The 21799-nt window shown below is 45.3% G+C and overlaps 1 long non-coding RNA gene across 1 annotated transcript; it reads left to right on the top strand.

The window, feature by feature from the left end:
* Positions 1-3099: 3099 nt before the first annotated feature.
* LOC149371132 (uncharacterized) lies at positions 3100-5729 on the top strand. The gene is made up of 2 exons (XR_016291876.1): positions 3100-3754; positions 5477-5729. It is a non-coding gene; the product is annotated as an uncharacterized LOC149371132 (long non-coding RNA).
* The last annotated feature ends 16070 nt before the right edge of the window (positions 5730-21799 follow it).

Here is a 21799-nt window from a genome sequence, read left to right as displayed (position 1 = left end):
AATCTGTTTGCGCTGACGCTTGCTTTTTCCTTCGTGCTAGAACGCTGACGAAATTAAGAGAACTAGGAAAATGTACAAGGGCGATAGAAAATAATGTGAACAGCATGTTGCCTACGCACTGCGAAACTGGAATTCATGTCTGTAGGGTACTTATGTTCGAATTAGGCGCCGCGCTGTTCGCATTTCCTTCTATCGCGACAGTACCCTCTCAGGTGTAGGTTTCAAGAAAGAGTGGTCAGCGATTTTTTTTTCTGCGCCGACTTGAAAAAAAAAAGAGAACTGACAGTGCATCAGGTCCACTTCGTGGAGCAGATTGTTGACGAAACCGTCGTTACCGTTGCGACGAAATGTGTGTCGCAAGTAAATGGCAAGTTTATTTAAGACGCGGAATTCGAGCTTAATACCTTTTTTTTATGGCAGGGAAATTTTCGCAAAATACTTAATTTTGTTGGGTAGCTGAGCAGTTAGATGTACGCAACTTTCTTTGCCAAATAGTTGGAATTTCATTACGTTTTTCGCTGAATAATAACGAGTATGTGTTTATTTGGACGTAAAATAAAGATAGGCGAGGCTGAAAAGAAAAACAAACGCGCGAAATGCGTTTACCAGATGCTGGCTTACGGCTAACAGAAAAAATGCTCTAGTTTGGTCAATCACTACGCAGTGGTTGGTACATTTAATGTAATGCCGATTGCAGCGCATGTGCATTCCCAAAACAATTTATTTGCAGAGCCATCTCTCATATTCAAACGCTCGCTCATGTGCAAGCTAATATCTTTACTACTTTTACTTTGAGACATTTTTTACATCTAGCAAAATAACTTCGGAAATTGAGCCGGGCGTCACACAAAGGAACAATGAGGCGATCACTGACCTTGCCTCACACGGGTCTGCCTAACGCAGCTGTTGATGTCAGCCTCCAAAATATTTGTTTGAGTTACCTGACCGGCGGAGGGCTTTACTGGCAAAAAAAAAAAAAAATTGTTTCCTTAGCGCGAGCTGTACGACTAAACACTGCATGCTTAGTGAATTACAATGAAAATTCGTCAGAACTAATACACACGCGCAACATACCAAACCAATTTAGCAAGAGAAAACCGCCTACTTCAGCTTGCGCACAGAAGTTATCCAGGCTTGCCGTCTCTCGCTCTCAACCATTTCACAGACAACAATTCCGAGGAAAACCATTTTTGAATGGGAAAAAGTGTATGAACGCATTTTTTTTTATACACTGGAAGATTTCACTATACCAACCTCCCGTCGACATGCTTGCATTGTTTTTGTTTTTTTCTGTCTTGCTATTAATATTTTTGTTATCACTCGATGCGAGCGATGGAAAAGTTCTGCAAGATTTTGCTACACATCGAAAAGATTCACCATTACCTCCAAAATTTCCTCGGCAGTAGATTACAAATTTCGAGTATTGAATTTTTTTTTCAGGAATGTGGGACATATGTCCAGGAAATCTATAGAGTTCCACAGGCTGCTCTTGGCTGTTGATGTTGTGAGAACTATTGTGGCAGCACCGGACACAACAATACGTTTCTTCACTCCCTCAACGTCGCGGCATTCCAGTCATGACTCACAACGAGCGGCAACCCCTCTTTTGTGCACCCACGAGCAGGACGGCACATGCTCACAATGAAAGAGAGTGTCAGCAGCGCGAGCAGCACGGGCACCAGTCGAGGCGTTGCTGACTCCATGCGCTCCGCCGGCGACGTGCCCACACAGAATTTCGAAAATGGAAATGACAAGCAGGCATGAAAAAAGTGCTGTTTTACATTCGTTACAAGTCGGGATAGTGAAGCTGGCTGACTGGCTTCAGCATTGTAGTGAATTAAAACGAGGACGCAGCGATTATATCGCAGTTTTTCATGCCTCACTCACTGACGTCCCACTCATAGTTGAGTTATTGAATTTTAAACAGCAAGAGAAAAAATCGATAATAAATTATTTAGCAGTTGTACGAACACCACGTGGTACTCCATGTATAATAATGCCTCACGCATCATTACAAAGAAGAAAACACGCACCCAAAAGTTAGGTGTCCATACTCCTTTAAGTGCCCTTGCAGATTGAAGGACAGGTGTCTAATTCACTCACATAATGAAATCAGCCGCATACCTAACATCCACATACATAACATGGTCGGCTGGAATGGCGAAAAACGCATCGTTACTACACACAGACAATGGTAGTGCTATATACTAGATGTCTTCAGGATGAACACTGCTTTGTTTTATGTACATGTATTCCGCTCAGAGAAGCATTGGTGTAAGTAAACCGGTGTCACCCGGCATGCCGAGCATTGCTTTAGGGAGCCGTCAACAGTCGACCACTGGCGCCGCTCGTGGATAACAAATGAGATCATTTTCGTCGATGCGATTAATCGTCGAACATGCTTCTGGATAAAGCAGTTCAGCACCGAATATTTGTGGTATGACAGAAAGCGGATCTACCACGACCGGAAAGCGCCAGTTCTCCGGCTATCAAGTGTTTCATCGCAAACATCCGGTCTTCTTGCAGTGATCATGCTCTGTAAACAAGTACAGTTGCAATCCGCGCATCAGAAAGGGAATATTTAACATAGCTTGCGTTTTATGCCATACAAACGATCACAGGTATGCAGACAACGGTGGTACTTCAGTGCAGTCGACATTTGTGTATTCCCGCTGAAATTTCACGCGCACGCTGTAAATGCTGAATGACGAGTCATTAACTTGAAGCACTAAATTAGCGACAACGCAAGCAGTGTGCTAAACAAAGAGGAGAAGAAACAAGTGAGCAGCAGATGTCGAAATCAAGAGGGCCGAAACAGTTGCGGGACGCGGCTCTGAGGCAAGATAACGGCCACCGCCAATGACAGGGGCGGTCTCTGTTCGCATTTCGTAAGCATTTGAAACCGTCGAATGTCGGCCGGACGCCGAAGAGTGCTCAACTTTCCGCTAAGATATCTTTTTCTCAATTTCCGCAAAGCTCCGTCGACTCGAGTGGCGATCGGTTCGACGAGATTTCAAGCAACGACGCAGCAGGGGTATCGTTAGTTATATTTATATTGATAAAGATACACGCGATATAAAGCCCCATCTCGATGGACACTTCCAAGGCATACACGCGAAGCGCCTGCGCGCCCCGCACGCGCCGCGACGGGCGTCGAAAAGTGGCATGAACCTCCATGCTCCTGGTGCTGGCTCGCTCCCCCTCGGGAGCCGACTGAAAAAAATGTCAAGCCGTGAACAAGAGATGGTTGGGGATCTGCAAGGATTCCAAGAAAATTTAGGGGAGGCTGAAAGAGCTTCAAGCCATGAAGAAAAAGAGTCCCCGAGAGCCCCCGCGGTCTTCCCATTGTTGTAAACCGGACCCCGCTTCTGACGCGCGCGTGAGCGCCCGTGCGCAGGTGCCGATATCTGACATGCACAGATATGCACAGATATCTGCTAAGGAAGGCATTGGTGGCGCCACCCTTGACTGTCGTCTGTTGCACAGAGCTAGAAGCCGGACTCTGCAGTGTGCTACGCACTTTCCTGCCGGGCGAGCAATTTCCGGTTATACCCGTTGTTGCATCCACTTGTTTTCCCTTTGAAATCATGGTACAGCGCCACACTTGTGCGTTTTGAGGAAGAAGACACTTTTGACGGCGTTAAAATGACCTGCGCCAAGCATGCATGGGATGACGAGCCATCGGAAGGATCCAGGGTGCAAGTGAGCGGGAAATACCAAGGTTTCTGTGAACCTGCAATCATCAATATTTCAGGTAAGCGTGAACAACCATTTACTGTTTTTCCCGTATTGCTTTGTTGTTTACCTTTGCCAATGCTGTCGGCAGTTTTCGATGATAGGGCTATAAATTAAGCTAAATGGTATCATAATGCATGATTTATTTGTAAGCTGGGCTATGTGCAGTCGGAGAGTAATCTCTCATTTTTCAGTAGCGAAATTTTTACCGCCACCGAGTTGCGTTCCTGCCAGCGGTAGTTCAAGTGCATGACATGAATTGTGTAACGCAAAAAACATAGACTAACCTCACTAAGCACATTGCGGGGCTAGTTAGGGATGTATTTTCTAAGTAACGAGACGTAGACAGCAAGCTGTAATGGATTCTCTCATATGCACGTATCAGGAACTGAACCCTTTTCATTGTCGTAAGTAATAGTGCTAATTCTATTTTAACACGGGATCAGCATTGCTGCGTTCTGCGTATCCAATTAGGTGACAATGGCCCCATTACATTTGCCACAAGGCTTGCGCTCTACAGCTAAGCAGGAGCAGTGGAATGAAGAGGTGGTACGCGTTTTATTTCGGGTGGTTAGTGCGAACGAACGTGTTTCAGAAACAATTGGCGTATACCTGTTTTCGTTCGCGGTTGTGCCAGGAAACTTTAATGGTAAAGCCCGAAAAAAAAAGCATGAGACTAAGCTTTTAAAGGGGCATCGCGATGATTTGCTCTGTACCAGTTAATATTATTAAATAGATTCATCATGCGTTCCAGAGACCAGAGCAAAAAGAATTATTGAAATCGGGATTCGAAATGAAAAGCTGAGGCGAAAACGCATTTCACTCTCCCATTTCACTCACCCAGTACCGACATTGGGCGCTACCAATCAGAACCGCGCCTAGTGCCCACGCAGCGGAAGCGTGCATGCAGTTGTTGCTTTGTCGGGGCTGTAGACAGCCGCGCATTTTGACGGCGTCTTCCCCCCGTGTACGCGACGCCGTCGTAAGGGCAGGGGTGACTAACGACAAAGGAAATTCCCCGAAGTTTCTTTTTGAGTTGGACTGCAAGGCTGTCTGCGGTAGCCCCCCTCCCCCCCAAACTCGACTCCCGTCTCCTGTCCGGCCTTTCTCTTCACATTTTGGGCAAGGTGTGTCGACTGGCTTTTTTTTCGCTGCCGTCTTGGTATGGTCACGGCCGGTCTCGACGCGCGCGCTTTCTGGTCTGAGCCAACGTTTTTTGAACAGCGCTGGCCGCCATGAAGGTTTGAAGCGGAATGGAAAGTGTCTCCCCTAGCTGTATTCTTGTTAGTTTTCGTTCGCTTTCCCTGCTTCTTTCCAGTTTTTGCGGCATGCGAAAAAGCTTGCAGTACTCAGAGACATAATATTTTGGATCCATTTCGCAAGTATGAAGGAACAATATGCAAACTGGACGCCCAACCAATGAGAAAGGCAGCACCCTATCTGGATGCCACCTCATTTCCGCTGCCGCAAATGGCCGTCGCGTTGCGACACCATCGGCTCGAAACAAGCATTTCTAGCGAACATTAAAATATCAAATATTATGATTTCGGTGATCTCATTGCGCGTTCAGGACTCACAATGTCCCTTACTCTGCATACAAAGATTAAAGAACCCATGCTTTATGTACGTAGCAGGGCACCTTTAATAGCCCACAATAGATTTTACGGTAGGCTGTCTCGGATTCAGTGCATAATTCTGCGCAGATTTATATCATGATCGCTCTAAATTATCTCCCACGCAGCCTACACAACGGCCCTGCCGACCAAGAAGGGGCGGGAGCTCTCCGGAAAGCTGCTGTTGCTGGCCGTGGGCACTAAACTCAGCGAAATAAGGTGCGAGAAAGAAAAGCATCGACGATAAGAAGCATACAGAACTATAGAACCACAAGAGCATTAAATGTACCCCAATAAAATTTCCTGCGCAATTTCTGTGTGGTAGTTGTGTTACTTGTGTTACCTATGCTATATGATTATCAGGAGCTTTAGAGCAGTATAAAACCGAGTGGTTTTTCAATTTAAAGCAGCACTTAGAGATGTATTGGATGACATTTTTTAACGTTTAGATTTTTATTTTACAAAGTGTGAGAGATATGTTGGTTTGGTCAGTGAAGGTGGACCGTACAGCAAGACGGGCATTATGTACGTAATACAGCTCAATAATCTGAAAAATGATTAATTATATTTAACTAATCAGCTTTCATAATTTTGATTTTGGGGCGTAAGTCTGTATCGCGAAAATGAAGGCCGTCAGTAAAGAAAGATAACCTTAGCTTTTAAATTTTCGTAATCGTTAATGTGGTTCGAAATACTGAACATACACACTTGCAAGCTCAGTGAATTGCCTTGTCCGCTTCGCATATTCATAAACGCGTCGCTGCGCGTCGTATCGTCGCCGAATTCAAAGAAACTTTTTCTACATCATAAAAAACACAAACGGTGTCCGTGTTTGATGCATAAAAAAAGTGACCGACAGTTTTATGCATTTTCAATGCGGGTAAACCAACTCAGCGAGCTTTGAAATGCGCAAAATCTGGCGCTCGATATTTCAAACTCCTATACCAATTAAAAAAAAAGTTAGAAACTGGGCTCACCTTTTACGATGACGGCCTTTAATTTCGCAACATAATATTGCCCCTTAGAATCAAAATAAAATGTTTATTAGTTAATGTTAGTTAATTAATCGTCTATTAAATCAGGTTTATCGCTTACATCCTGTATAACCCCCTACACAGCACCAACGTATCTCAAAGTTTTAAAATAAAAATCTACGTCAAAAATTTAAGCTGTATTACATATCTGAAGTAGTAGCGGTAAGGACGTACTGCACAGTCGCTTACGTCTGCATGTGGCGATAACGGCATATGTATGACAGCATTCTGCAATGGTTGCAACTAATTTCATTACATCTTTTGTTTGGCCGCCCTCCATCACTTTTTGGAGACGCCACGCCCCAGGTTCACTCTTTATTGGCTAATGTGATAGTAGCAGCCTGCAACATTGGAGAAGGGGAGCCTAGGTGCTTGCAGAGATTACAGATGAAGCGCGCCGCAAATCGTTGGATTTCTTCAATTTTTTTTGTACCGTCTCCTTCGGTAGATCTCGCCGTATGAGGGCACATATACATAGGCTGTCATTTATTATATATTTCCATATGAAAGCTTATAAGGTTTTAATAAGGGAGTAATCACTCATTTTCATTCCGCCAAGCAGTCACACGGCTACAAAGGGACCCGACACAGCTTCCACAGAAACTTTTGCTCTTTCGTAAAAAGATTCGTCCTGGTCTGGGGACATGGTGTATGACTGTGCTTGGATGGATGCGAATAAGTAATTAATACCTTAATGGAAGTCTGCTCCGCCTTAGGGAAAATTTCCCCTCAACATTTAACCAAAAGTATATAAGGTTATGTGCAGATCTGTCAGTATATGTTCGTATATAGAACTAGCTCCATATATAAGCTCCAGCCAAATATGGACATTACAGATTTATCTATATTTGGCCATATATGGCCCATATAAGTATATTCATCCATATATGACTGTTCGCAGATATGGCTATATACGGATTTGGCCGTATCTGGGTATATAAAGACCATATATAGAAATCCCATATATGGGCTCCATCAGATATGGATATATAGGGAATGGGGCATATCAGGCCATATATGCCAGATATATCCATATATGAGTTCATTCATGATATGGATATATAGGGAATTGGGCATATCAGGCCATATATGCCAGATATATCCTTATATGAGTTCAATCATGATATGATTATATAGGGAATTGGGCATATCAGGCCATATATGCCAGATATATTCATATATTGTCATATATGAGTTCAGTCATGATATGGATATATAGGGAATTGGGCATATCAGGACATATACGCCCGTATATTCATATAAGACCTTATATGCCCAATTCCCTATTTGTTCATATCTGGATTTTTTCATATCAAACCAGATATGACATTTCCGTACGGGCTGTGACACATTCCTCCCTGTGGACAACGGTAATACCTGTAGCGGCACGTAATTCATTCAGGCGCCGTCGTATTAGTGTCTAACACTGAAAACCGGCCCTGATACCATTCAAAAGCACTGCCGGTGTTAGAAGCAGGTTACGTGTCCAGGTGTCTTCTGGCGTCGCTAATGCAGACGTAACGAGAGAGCGCGCTTAGAACAAAGTCTCTTCGCTTTCTCTAAGATGGCCAAAAGCGTAGGACAGACGTGGAGAGCGCGTTGATTCTGGCTAGAAACATGCAGTGTGTAGCGCAGACCAGACTTTCAATTAGGGCGAATTACAGGCCCTAGCAGCAGCGACCAACTTTAGTGAGGGTCCAGCGGTCCACTTTCTTCGGGGACCCGCCGCTCGTTGTCGGTGCGCCTCCCGTTCTGCACAGAGTGGAGCTGGCTGCCGCAGACCACGCCGCCCGCTGAAGTAAACGTCACCAGAGTGAAGACTTATAGGACTCAGGGGAAAAGTTTCAGCCGGCTCTGAAGGGAGATTCTCTCTCTTTGAAACGTGAAAGAAAGCTTACAAAGACAGCGCAAGCCCATTTGCTGAAAGCCTCGTGTAGGGTCAGTGCCTTCCACTTTCCGTACTTGGTTTCCGGAAAGAAAACCAAGATAAATAGGGGCAGCCACCTTCCCTGGCCGGTCACCTTTTGTACACTGCACTCAATTCTAGTCCGCGTGCGTGCATGCCTAGGAGCCCTAACCTGCGCGTGTTCCCCTCAAAGACATTTATGTTTGCTTTACGATCAGCAAACACTGAGGACTTTTGTCACTCACTGCAGAACGTTATAGCAAACTGCACCCTTACCCCATGAGTGCTCCTTAGTTCTCAGCTCGCGGCTTTCTGTTGGCTTTCTGCGGCAGCCCAGGTTTACACGATACGAACATGGTGATTTAACGTGACGTTAACGTCCCAAGACGCACGATGCAAGTGTACCAATAATAGCTTGTACTATCAGCCATACGGTCAGCATTTATCAGTTGGAGTTACTCATAAGCTTTTCAAGTTTGATAAATGGGTTTTGTGTGCCTTGTAACTCTCATGAGTAAAACAGTGTAGCGTGAATGTTTTTATGAATAAACTTCGGATAAATTACTTTTTAGATGAATAAAAGCCAACAAGGTTTTGGTTTGGTTTGGTTTATGGGGGGGTTTTAACGTCCCAAAGCGACTCAGGCTATGAGAGACGCCGTAGTGAAGGGCTCAAGAAACTTCGAACACCTGGGGTTCTTTAACATGCACTCAAATTGCATAGAACACGGGCCTCTACAATTTCGCCTCCATTGAAATTCGACTGCCGCGGCCGGGATCGAACTCTTGTCTTTGGGGTGAGAAGCCGAGCACCATAACCACTGAGGCACCCCGGCGGACACAATAAGGTTTTAAAATTTTAAAAGATTAATTTTTATTTCAGCATAGCTGTCTTGTCCGAGCAGAAAGCAACGGAGGATGCAAGAAAGCGGCAGACAGAACATCGGTTGTGGGCAATGAAATCGATAGCTGTGACATTTACATAATGAATTATATTGATGAGCACATGTTTTGGACACCTTTGGGCACCACCAACTGTGTAACAGCCGGTCATATCTTTAGCTGGCGTGCGCGACGGCCGCTTTTTCTGCGCTCGTGCGCTTTGTCACGAAGGAAACATGGGGAAAGCTCAATATTAAGCAGGGGTTTAGTGAGCCTTTGCTTAAGTTTGATATTTTAGCAAGTTTGCGCCGTCATAAGCTGCAGGAGCACAGAAAACGCAGGCGTCACGCACGCCAGCTAAAGATTTGGCCGGCTGTACATACCAGGAACTTCACTGTTGCACACTCGTGGTCTTCGAAAGGCCCCCACTAATGACCCCCAATTCCACTTCTGGTTAACGAGAAAGATTTGTGCTCCAAGTTTAGTTACTTTTAGATCATAACTGATCTGCATGACTTTTTTTGTTTAACGCTTCATGACTTCAATTTTTGAGAGTATCTTTTAAGCTGTGCGGCAGATTTAGTGCTAAAAAATTCTTCACAGAGTTTTATACTAGGCAACTATTTATGGCGCTAATGACATGGGCTGGTGCGCATGAAATGGATTAACCACTTGTCCCATGATCTAGAACAGACAGTGCAGCGGTGTAGTTGAGCATTTGGCCACACTGGGGTCGCCACTAGTGTCCGACTTACAACAGTCTTCTAGTTAGTTTAGTTTATTGGGGTTTAACGTCCCAAAGCGACTAAGGCTATGAGAGACGCCGTAGTGGAGGGCTGCGGAAATTTCGACCACCTGGGGTTCTTTAACGTGCACTGACATCGCACAGTACACGGGCCTCTAGAATTTCTCCTCCAAAGAAATTCTAGCCGCCGCGGCCGGGATCGAACCCGCGTCTTTCGGGTCAGCAGCCGAGCACCATAGCCACTGAGCCACCGCGGCGGCTACAACAGTCTTCTATCGCAGCGCCGCTATATTCAAGTGGAGCAGCACAGCGCTGGAGTCTTTGGAGCAGTTCCAATTTTTTCCCCTAAATCACATTCGGCGCCCTCGTTCGACAACCAAAAAGAACCGTTTTGTCGTTTCATGCACCAGGCACGTGGTGCAACGCAAGTTAGCAAATCTGTTTGCAGACGAACTTAGCAACGCCACTGCTATGCGTTCAACAGCCGGCGAGGGAAGTACCGCCCTTTACATCGCCAGTGGCGGGGTCAGGCGTCCATTTTGTAATGCCCACCGCGTGCAACACGGCCTCTTCAAGCACACTGTGGTACGGGTAATAAACTAAGAAGCAAAGAAAGCCTTTTTAACAAAACTTCTGTTTGGGCTAGATGGTGCATAGCTTATTTTGAAACGAATTCAAGCGCACAACAACACGCACACAAGAGAGGAAAGACACAGGACAGGCGCTAACTTCATCTGATTTATTTGCAGGTAAGAGAGCAGATTATATACATAAATGGAGACATGCGCAGTAAAGAAACACATCGTCGGGTTCACAATGCGTGCTCAAGGTACCTGTACTCTGCGTGCAAAAGATTAACAGACGTGTCACTCACACAGTCGTGCCCCCTCTTCCTGATGTGAAAGGCTTCTAATAGTTCACGTGCCGTCTTATCACCGCCTGTGCCAAGTTAGCGCCTGTCCTGTGTCTTTCCTCTCTTGTGTGCGTGTTGTTGTGCGCTTGAATTCGTTTCAAAATAAAAGAAAGCCTTAAACGCCACATCAAGCGGAAAAGTGGTTCGTTGGTTAGTTCATGGGGTTTAACGCCCTAAAGCGACTCAGGCTATGAGGGACGCCGTGGTGAAGGGCTCCGGAAATTTCTACCACCTGGGGTTCTTTAACGTGCACTGACATCGCACAGTACACGGGCCTCCAGAATTTTGCATCCACCGAAATTGGACCGCCGCGGCCGGGATCGAACCCGCGTCTTTCGGGTCAGCAGCTGAGCCCCATAACCACTGAGCCACCTTGGCGGCTTGCAGAAATGGTTGGTAGCTATCAAATAGCTGTCAAATCTTTTGAAGAATAGGAAGAACGTTGTGGTCGAAAAATTTGCTAGGCTGCATACAATATCTATCACTATCTATAGCATACCGGGAGCTGGAAGGATGCTAAAACAATGTTATCCTACTCCATTGGAAAGGGGATCAGAACTGCTCGAAAAAATTATTCACACATTACCTTATTCTTCTTTGCTGACTTGGTGTTTACTAGGGTTATGGCTAAAATATTTCGAACAGCAATAAACCGCATTCCAGGAAACAACCAGGGTGGCTTTTGGAGCGGGCATGCTCAACGATAGGTCGCAATCACACCATCAGTGAGATCAAAAAGCGTGTTGCTAACATCTCTATTGCCTTTACAAGGGGGAGAGGGGCGTGAATGGCCCACATTTCCAATTATTTAATCCCAGGGAATTTGACGCGCAAAACAGGTCTAAGTTTGTAGAACTAAAAAACACGTTCGTATCCAGGGGCACTACACATTGATGTTGAAGCTGGAGAATAAAAGAATGAGGCGCGAAGTTATAGTAGGACAATAAAAAAAGTGGACAACGTTTCTAAAGGAGCGGCGCCAAGAAAAATTTCAACGGTTGCCTGTGCTGGGAATATAGAGAGAGAATGCGCCGCGAAAGATGAAGCCGCGAAAAACAGACAGTAAAAAAGAACACCAATAGGCACAGTTGCAGTGCAACGACTTTTGTTCGACTGGATTGTAGAAAAACAGTACATGGATGCGAAAAGAATTAGGTATTTCTTGCGAAAACGATACAAATCGGAATGTGCGAGACTTGACGTGAAGGCGCCAAAGCTTTTTTATTTCTGCGTTTTTCTCTCGAGGAATACATAGGTTGCTATGTGGGATGCGGTCGACGTTAGTCATTGTTGACTGTGTGAAGGGTTCGATATCGTGGCCCTGAGACAAACAGTCCTATAGTCTGTCCTAGTGAAGCGCTGCTGAGGATATAGGGGAGTCAATATAACCGTCAAGAGAAACCAATAATAAACAAAGAAAGAAATCAGGAACCCGAAAGCGACTTTTATTTACTTTTTTTCGGCACTACAAAACTCTCACCTGATGAGTCCAGCAAGTTCTTTTCATTTTATTATTCTGCTTAGAAATTTACAGAAAACAGCCCTTGAGACGGCAGAGAAGACTACAAAGCTCTCACCTAGATGCAGAAGGTACAGCCCACGTCAGAGGTATACAGCTAAAGGCGTTTGCTTTTTATCTGTTTAGAATGGCTCCCTAGCACATCAAGCAGCCTAAACGTCGGGGGAATTGAGGATGCAAAGGCATTCATCTTTCGAGGGAGTGCGGTCATTGAGGATCCATAACGAGGCATGCTGCAGGCCTCACAAGAAAACCCCTTGAGCTCTATACTTTCGGCGAGGGGTGTACCTAAAGACAGTCATCGCAAATGTGCCTGCGGCACCTCTACATATCCATTTGTTTTTCTATAAATACTTCAAATTTGCAAAATTATAGTATTTATTCACTACCAGCTTAAACTCGAGTAAGTTTTGGTGCAGTGTGAACGCGGGCAGCTCAAAAATAGGAAAACGCAATAAATACGATGATATCCAAAATGAGGACATCGGATTGTATTCTGCTGACAAGTTTGCAGTTTGTGGTCTTGACGGAGCCATTTGTGTAAATTTCTGCTCAGTCGAAGGAACTACAGGTGTTTCAAAAATGAAAGGAAGCAAGAGCATGCCGGAAAATTGCACTGATTGTATCGGTGTGCCAGTAAGGATCGCAAGCAATAACCAAAATGCCCCTTCTCACACCTACTAAGAACTCCTCGACGTCCTTGCTACAACAAATGATTGTTTTCACTTGTTTAAACACTCCTTTGATTTGCCTTTGATAGATTATGCATTCCAGACAATTGAGAGTCCAGTAAAGTTTAGTTTCCTGAACTTTTGCGATCGCATTCTCCGCTCTTCCGCGAGATGATAAGCGCGGCGACGACCGGGCGTAGGAGTCAGATGGTGAGCCGCAATGTTTAAATGATCCGCCCAGCCCCTGAAGCTACGGCTAGTAATGAAAGCGTGTGAAAGATTCGGGTAATACTAACATGAAATCATTGAAATTATGCACTACTAAATATAGCTTTGCGCAGGAGAATAAAAGTTTTTAATCTGTGCACTAGCTCAGCACAGTAGCAAAGTTCTCAGTGCTAAAGACGGGCAGCAACACGTATCAAGCAAGTCAACGTAAAATAACTTATCAGAATGCAAGGGAAGATGACATGGTATTCAAGCGCACAAAAATTGTGGCGCTTTTTAAATATATAGTTAGCATTTTGGTGCGTTTCTCGAGGCCACATATTCACCTTGCGCAGAGTGTAGCGGCAAAATGTCCAAAATTCCTTTTACTCTTTTCCCTGCCTTTCTCTTCGATTTCTGGGAATCTTTAAGGCATTCTGACTAAAGCAAACACATGCGCTTTCCTGCACTATAATAACTTGTCGTGCATATAAGCCCAAGCACCACTTCATCACAGCGGATTACCGTTGCAGTAACTCGTAATTTGCGCCTGCTACTAGCAACATCTGTGTACAGAGTGGCGAGCTTGCTGAGCGCAGCAGGCTCACATCAAAGATCTCTGACATGACGATTAATATCTAAAATGAGGCCAACTGCGCGCTCCGCAGAAATTCCAGCAGCAACATTCTGCCTATTCCAACGGCTGGAGCTGAAAAAAAAAGTAAAGTACAAAAACAGAACAACTGTTCACGAACACCATGCACGGAGGTGCAAAACAATTGAAAGGATGGTTGCCACGCTGGCGGCACTTTCTCGCACCGAAATGGCTGTGCCGTGGATGGCTGCATAACGCGACGATTCCCCTTTTGGTGCAGAGTGTTCGCGAAGGCAACTCTCGTTGCACCAAGCCCCGTCAGCGTGTAACCCTTCATGATTGCCTTTTCGCGTCTTTGTGGCGCACGTTTGCGAGCTTTTCTAGAGCCGACCTGCAGCACAGACAGTGACGGTGTGTTTTTCATGAAAATGCCGAAAGTCATATTTGTAGTGCAAACACGTTTCAGCCATTAGAGCCACCTAGGCAACAGACCTTGAGTTTCCTTCGTAACGTTATTATAAAAACCCTCAGAATGCTTGCCGCCTTGGACCATTTGAGAAAAAAAAAATACATTTTACACACAAAATAAAACTGTTTTTCTTTCTCATCCATTGCTTATCTTTTCCACCTTTATTAATCTATAAAGTGTAACCCCAAGCGTTTCAACAGCTATGGATACATAAGCGACTGTTCTTGATGCGAGCCCATTGTACTTTCTACCGAGTGTGCTCTCAGTATCTGCTGTTTATGCGCATGTCAGCTTTCTTTCGGTTTATTTTTAGCATTTCTCTTTCTTGTTGATCTTAGCCTCACTTTCCCAGCTTCTCGACCTCTTTCTTGGGCGTTCACAGCACGGATTATAACTAGCTCGAGACTTGAGGATTCAAGTCTTTATTCTCCTAGAATGTCTAGGCTTCAGCATAAAAGAGCTTTAAGGTGTTAGTAAACACATCCATAAACGTCTCACTGAAATATGGAAAACCATTTTCTTCATGACCGCGAGGCACGGCATGACGAAAATTGAAAAACGAAAATTTGGGACGTGCAAAGGTAGAGAGAAAAAAAATCTTGAGCGAGTGGGTATCCTCAATAGAACCATGATGACGAACGAGGGCTGAAGCGGAAAAACGAAGTAGAGTGAATGCGCTGTCAAGCTACTCAGAAGAATCCAAATCCTCGGGCCATCTCCTTGCTTTGGGTGAGGTTGGTGCAGCAGCCTTCGCTTATATAGCGGTGGCATCGGCTTTGTTCTGCCTTTTTTTCTTAGCTCTCATGTCAATGTGTGATATGTTAGCACTAATATTTTTGAAAGGCAGCCCAAGCACACCTAAATGAGCAAGAAAAAGGAAACCGGAAGGAAATAAATTTAAAGGACCTTAATTACATTACTTGTCGCGAATGCTTTAGAGCCTGAGGTCCGCCCAGCCTGCTTCTCGTCGTCCATTGCTGCAGCTAACCGCGTAAGCTAAGCGTGTGCGGCCGCGGATACACCATCATCAGCAACTTAATTCCGCGGTCGACCGCTCTGGTTGCGGGTATTTTCCACCGCGGTAGACACCCGGGCGCTGAAACTGGCGTTATCATAATCTCATACCCACAGCTGTCTAGACAAGTCTGCGCACACATAAGTGCAGCTGATAACGGCCGCCGAACCCACCACGGTGCCCGGCCATGTCATGAGACCGCCGAGCCTGCTAACTTGACCCTTACACGGGGTCTCATAACGTAACGCACCCAATCGACCAATCAGCGGTAGGCACGTCACGTTATTTTATGACGTCATCACTGTCTCGATGAATCTCCGAATTTGATCACTAACCAAACAGCGTTCCTTCCGTGATCAGGCGTTTAATTCTGCTGTATTTTAAGAAGTTTTTTCAGGTCCTTACCAAATTGCAATGCTCGATCTGGCGACACAAGAGCAAAAAAGGTTGTTATTGTTGCCGAGCTCCTTCTTATTCACCTACCTTTTTCTTGTGCTTTCGAAACGCTCAGTGCGGACGCCCGGAAACTACCGAGATGCCTGTGACGGCTCGCTGTGCAATAGATGTGTAAGGAGTTCTCTAGATTTAATTTCTTCTGGACTCACCCAGATCATAACGGGCGTCCGGATAGTACCAGCATAGGGTTGACACTAAACTAAGCAAAGTCTAGATATTTTCGTTGATTTTAATTTTATAGCTGTGGCTTTCCTTCCTACCAATACCCTCTTCCTGGCGGGCAGTAACTTATCTTCTTTTGCATCTGCGGCTGAGGTAAACAATTTCAGCCGATATAATAAAGCCGCACGAGACACGTTACCTTAACAATTATGGCCTTTTAGGTGAGCCGTTTCTTGGTCACTTTTTTTTTGACAAAGCATGACGCAGTCCAAAATTTGGACACCAATGAAGACAGCCATGGCCACCTCTGTGTAAAAGCCTCGTGAAGGTGCAGTACATTTATCTGATTTTCCGGCATATTAGCTTTTGTTTGACAGCACTATTCTTCACCTTTTACTGAGCCGAGCTGTTTCATATGGCGCGATTCGCCGACAGAGCTTTATTATCCAAATGAGAACATCATTGCTCGATTCGACTCGTCTGTGTCTATGCACAGCTCTGGCACAGTGTTTTCACCTTCCTACGAAAGTAAGTAAACATGAAGCGCTGCTTGCTGAAGTGCGATATGTTAGTATAGATACTGAGCATAAAATTTGCAATTCACTGCACGCGGCACTTGAGGCAGAATACTCAAACGAGTGAGAAGAGTGGAATTACTGCGACCACCTGAGAATGATTTGTTTTGTGGCTGACGCTTCGTGTGAAAAACTTGGTTGAGGACAGTTATGTTCGGAAGTAGATTTCCTTGTCGCGTAAATGCGTGCGCCGCAGCAAAGTGTCTGGCTTGAAGCTTCGCGCACAACCCTCCCTTCATGAGTTGATTAATCGGGGTGTAGGTGTTTTGAGATCAAAAGTTGATGGAAACGAAGCGCAAGCATTAGTAAGTTTAAGCGTTCAGCTTTCAAGAATTGCGCATACACAAAAAGAAATACAGGGAAATTTTACATTATCTGTCAAGCATAAAATTCTGCTGAACTCTACACAGGAAGATAATAAAGTTCTTAGCCACCCGCTCTAAGATAATCAAGTGTACAAAATCTGCACGGCGAGTAATTTGTTTTCCATGCTCAGAACTCTGCTATGAATAGAAAGCGCCCATAACTAACCGAACTCGTTGTATAAATATGAGCTGGTAAAGAAATGTTGATGGTAATCATCATCTTTGCTTTATTTTTCCTCTCATCTGCATGCGTTGCACTCAAGCCTTGAAAGCGGGTGTTCTTTTTTTAGTAGGCGTATAAAGCAGACTGAAAAACTTCCTACTGAAGCGGACTCATGGCGGACAAGCACGAGATGAAAGCAAACTTGGGGTGCAGATGGGAAGCCACGAGACAGACTTTTGTTCGAAAAGTAGAATAGCTCATTTGGCAAGCTCCTCGCACATGATCTATTATCTTGATAAGCATTTTGAAGATAGTAACACCGGCCGGCAAAATATGCGGCTCGATGAATGCACACCCGTGACAAGTAGAAAGCTTAACAATCCGATTGTCTGTCACTTTTACTTGAATTTTTTTGGCCTCTTGGAGCTCATAAAATTATTTTCAGCGTTCTAGAAAGTTGTACAGAAGAAACGCAATGTAACAGAATAGGTAGAGCATGCGATGGTGCCGAACTAACGAGGCCGTTCTTTTCGCGCCCCTTTTTTTCCTCCAGTTCTCATTTGGCACATCCATACAGCTCCGCTCATTTCGCTTGCAAATCCTCTTCCCTAAATTACCTTTGTTCTACCATTTGCTTCTTTTGTCTAAAAAAATATCAACCGGACAGGCTGCAAACTTTTATTCCGCAGAGGGCGTCAAGCTTGTTACTGATCTGTATAAATAAGTCCAGCACAGCTGCGCGCACGTCTATCCTTTTGTATTTTGGTGGACATCGAAATGTTTCTAATTCCATTTTATTTATGATGACTTGCTCCTGTTCCGCCATGTTTGCTCTAAAGACAAACCTTCAGCCTGTCTGGCTGCGCATTTCGTTGGTGATTTCTTATGCATACAACTATAGCACGCATTTCACCATCTCCGTCCCTAATTTTTATCGTATATGCACATCTTTTTTCGTTGTCAATACTGTATTTTTTTTTTAGACTACAGAGTTTGCAGTCCATTATGTCTCCCGCTAAAGCAATTACCGTTAAAAAAAAGTGGGTCTTCTTATCCACTCCATATTTGTCTTCCTTTTCTCTACTAATGTGAGATTAAGCGAGCTCCGTTTGTTCTATCTCCCTATTCTGTGTGTTTCTTTCTCGTTTGTTAGTGCTTTACGAGCTGAGTGCACATCTAGGCCATTAGCTATGCGAAAGCGTTTCAGGAGCGAGAGTGATTCTTCTTATTTTTCTATAGAGGCGCACGCATGCTAGAGGATCAAAATGTGAGGAACAAGATACATAGAGGACGGAAGCTGGACGTCGAAAATAGGTAATCTAAATATTAGACTTCAGGCTGAACTACACTGAGCCCTTTTCGTATTGAGTCCTGAGGATGTTTTGGGAATTTGTTTCGACTCTTGACCCTGAGGTTCCCAGTTTCCTCCTTGTGATTTTCGAACTCCTACGTCCAGCTTTCCGGGAGATCCTCAACTAGGGCTATCGGTCAGACACCATTAGCGAGCCGTGCGTAACCCAGCGGGAATATTTTCTTTTGTAAGTGAGAGAAAGCAGAAGACTGGGATAACATAGCGCGCGTAGTTGTTGATACAAAAAATACGAAATCGAGCTATCCGCTTCATTTATTGTGATTATTCGTACTACACTAGTGTGTCTGCTTTAAAATCTAGAGCCAGCTTATCCAGCCTTGAAAGGCGACGAAAAATTTCTCCATTGTGCCTCTTTCATATGTTTTATCAATCATCTTTAGGAGCATCGGTCATATCACCTGCTTATCGCCTCTCAAGCCGTATTAACCACCATAAGGCCGTCTACGCCCCCACCGCAAGAACCACCGCTCATTGTCGATCTTTTTTCGTCACGTCATCCCGGGACTGGAATGATCTACCACAGGACGCCGTGCATCACATCAACGCCATCTATTTTAAGAACGCCATCAAAACCATTATTGTTCAGCTGTCATGCCCACCCCTTATGTAATGCCCCATACCAGGGGCCTTTGAGGTATCAAATAAAAAAAAATATGTTGATAGGAAAGACCTACTCTGCTTACTCGTGGCTGAATTTGACTTATAAAGTCTTTCCTTCGTTCGCATCAAGTAGTTGCGAAGGCCACAGGAAACCAATGGGGATTGCCGAATGGCTGACGTGTTCCTGCGATAATTTATGACGTTCAGCACCTTGCAGGGCGTAGTGGCAGCAGCGCTCAAACAAGAGGCGTTTGTCGAAATTTCGTGTCCTCTAATGAGCGTGGCAGTATTCCACAGAATTCAAGTACACAGTCTATTGTGCCATGCCAGATTAGCTACAAAGTGCAATGAAGCCTGGATAATTCTGAACTAGTGAATATATTTTTACGTATTAATGTGCAGTTGAAGTAGGCGAGTCTTTGGAAAAAGACAAGTAAAAGTGCAGAAGTGAAAACGGTAGGTTCACTTCTGAGCAGCGTCCTTTCAACCACAACTTGCCGGAGGGCAGGAAAAACGGTTCATCTCCCCTTTCCACGAGACCTACGCGATTAGAGATGGCCCTTCTCAACAACAAACAGATCTCGATGAGCCCATGCCTCTTTGGATCCGACATAACTTGGCGATACTCTTTTTGGCAACCAGGTGAACGTAGTTCGGTAAACGAGCAGTTGAGAGCGTGATACCTGGTGAGCCCAAAATATCTAATGTGTAAACGGCGGAGGTCCTTCATCCCAAACGGAAACTTGGGATGACAATATTGATAATCATCACAATTTATGTTAAATACATGCGATCGCAATCATTCTAAGCATGACAGTTTTCTCGACTCAAAGCTTGAGCATGTGTTAAGCAGGCTAAGACACTCATTGCGTCTAAAGCGAATGCATTTGATGGCCGTTTGTGTCCACCGAGCCAGTAGATTTAATTCCTACAGCATTAGCGAGCTCCTGGCGCTTCTATTGTTTTTGGAGAGGAAGCATGAGGGGGAAATTGTTTTTTGGGAAAGAGAAAAAGTGAGCTGTCTCACTTCTCGGTGGGAAACTCAAGCGCACCGTTAGAGAAGAGGTCAAGTAGGTAGCGAACGTTGGAAGAGAAAAATGGGCGTCGTAGTGGAAGGTGCCAGTCAAATTTCGACCACTTAGGCTTCTTAACATCCAATGACATCGCAAAGTAGATGGCCGTCCTGCATTTCGCCTCTTTTGAAACGAACGCGGCAGCCGCAGCCGGCTCTGCAACCGCGTCCTTGGGCTCATCGCCTATGCCAGAGCTGACCCGGTGGGCCATGCATACCTTTACGTCCTTCGCAACGACGGCGGCAAGGCCGCGCAAAATACAATGCAGGCTGCGTTCGGGTAATTAACTAGCGTCGACCCACGTCATTAATCAAGCCGTAACGCTGTCCACGCGTCCTGTAGCGCCACTGTGCGTTCCGCCTCGGCACTCGAACACTTCCCATAAGGCACATTTTAGGCCGTCTGCATACCACCGAAATTCCTAATGGCATTTTCATGCAGCGACCTCAGCAGGATCCTGCTCTTATTATCTGTTAGCCATATGTAGAAGTGTTGTTCTCTTGTACTCTTGAGTCGCACTTCTTGTGATATACGCATCCTTGAAGCCTTTATCGCTGCACAAGCCCACGTGAAGTGGCGAACATCCTCCTGTGGGGACGGCATCGAACACTTCCCTCATGTGCTGGGTCATCCAGCGGACACTCCAGGTACCAAAGCTGTACGCAGCCGTGAAGCCTTCATTAAGACTGCCCTTTTTCAACCGCGTAAAGGTGATTTTTGTATGAGTAGGGTATAACTAATGTCCGCAGCGTAATCAGAACCAGTTCACGGGAGCTCAGCAATGGCGCAGCTTAGGCTCTAGGCTTAGTGTTTATGGCGTTCGGCTACAGAGCACTAGACCGCAGAGTCTGATTAGAGCTGTTGCGGCCGCATTGTATATATTTAAGTGTACTGGCGCCGCGCAGCACACGAGGCCTTTTAGGAAGTGAAATAATAAAAAGCACCCGTGTGCTGCGACATGTTACTGCAGGTTAAAGGTCTCCATGTGGTCGAAATTATTCCGGAGTCCTCCAGTACGGCACGTTTTGTGTAGCGTGAGCTACATTGGCCACAGTCTCGCCGTTTCGCGTGATCCCTCCGTCGACCATACTGCGCATGCGCGAGGAGTGAGTGACGTCAATGCGCACAGGAGGCGCGCCTCGCAGCGCGTGTTCGCCGTAGCCTTGCCGCGCTCGCTCGCCGCGGCCGCTGCTGCTGCCGCCGCCGCCGAGCCACGTGACGTCACTGCTCACGCTACGTATATCCTGGCATAGCAGAGCTAAGCCACTGCCAACGTATGGTCTTCTTTCATTCCCACCTTTCTCCCGTCCCTCAAGGCGCAGGTGAGGTATCCATCGGGAAGTGAGCCAGTTACAGCGACATTTCCTTTCCAAATTGTCACTAATTTTTATTCTTCATTCTTGAAGGCGAAGTGCAAAAAAAGATGGCTGTCTAAATGCCGAGACTAAGGGCAAGCATCAAATTTACTGGTGCGTTCACTGCTGATCGGGAAAGGGTACATGAAGAAAAGTGCGGACTGCGCATGTTTCCTGCTCAATGGATTTATTTATTTCCTCACCACGCAGCCTGTAAAAAGACCAATAGTTGGCGAATTACCAAAGCTGCTCGTATCGATGTCTACGTGTTGTTTACGTCTGTATTGCGTAACTAATCTACATGTAACTAATAGAATCCAACTCACCGAGCAATGCATCCTCATAAACTACACTGCTGCTCCTCCGGAATATCTC

The sequence above is a fragment of the Amblyomma mixtum genome, chromosome 1 (genome assembly GCF_055824585.1).
Source record: "Amblyomma mixtum isolate Tamu chromosome 1, ASM5582458v1, whole genome shotgun sequence".
NCBI classification, from domain to species: domain Eukaryota; kingdom Metazoa; phylum Arthropoda; class Arachnida; order Ixodida; family Ixodidae; genus Amblyomma; species Amblyomma mixtum.
The sequence above is the reverse complement of the archived record's forward strand: the minus strand, read 5'-3'. Positions and strand labels throughout refer to the sequence as shown.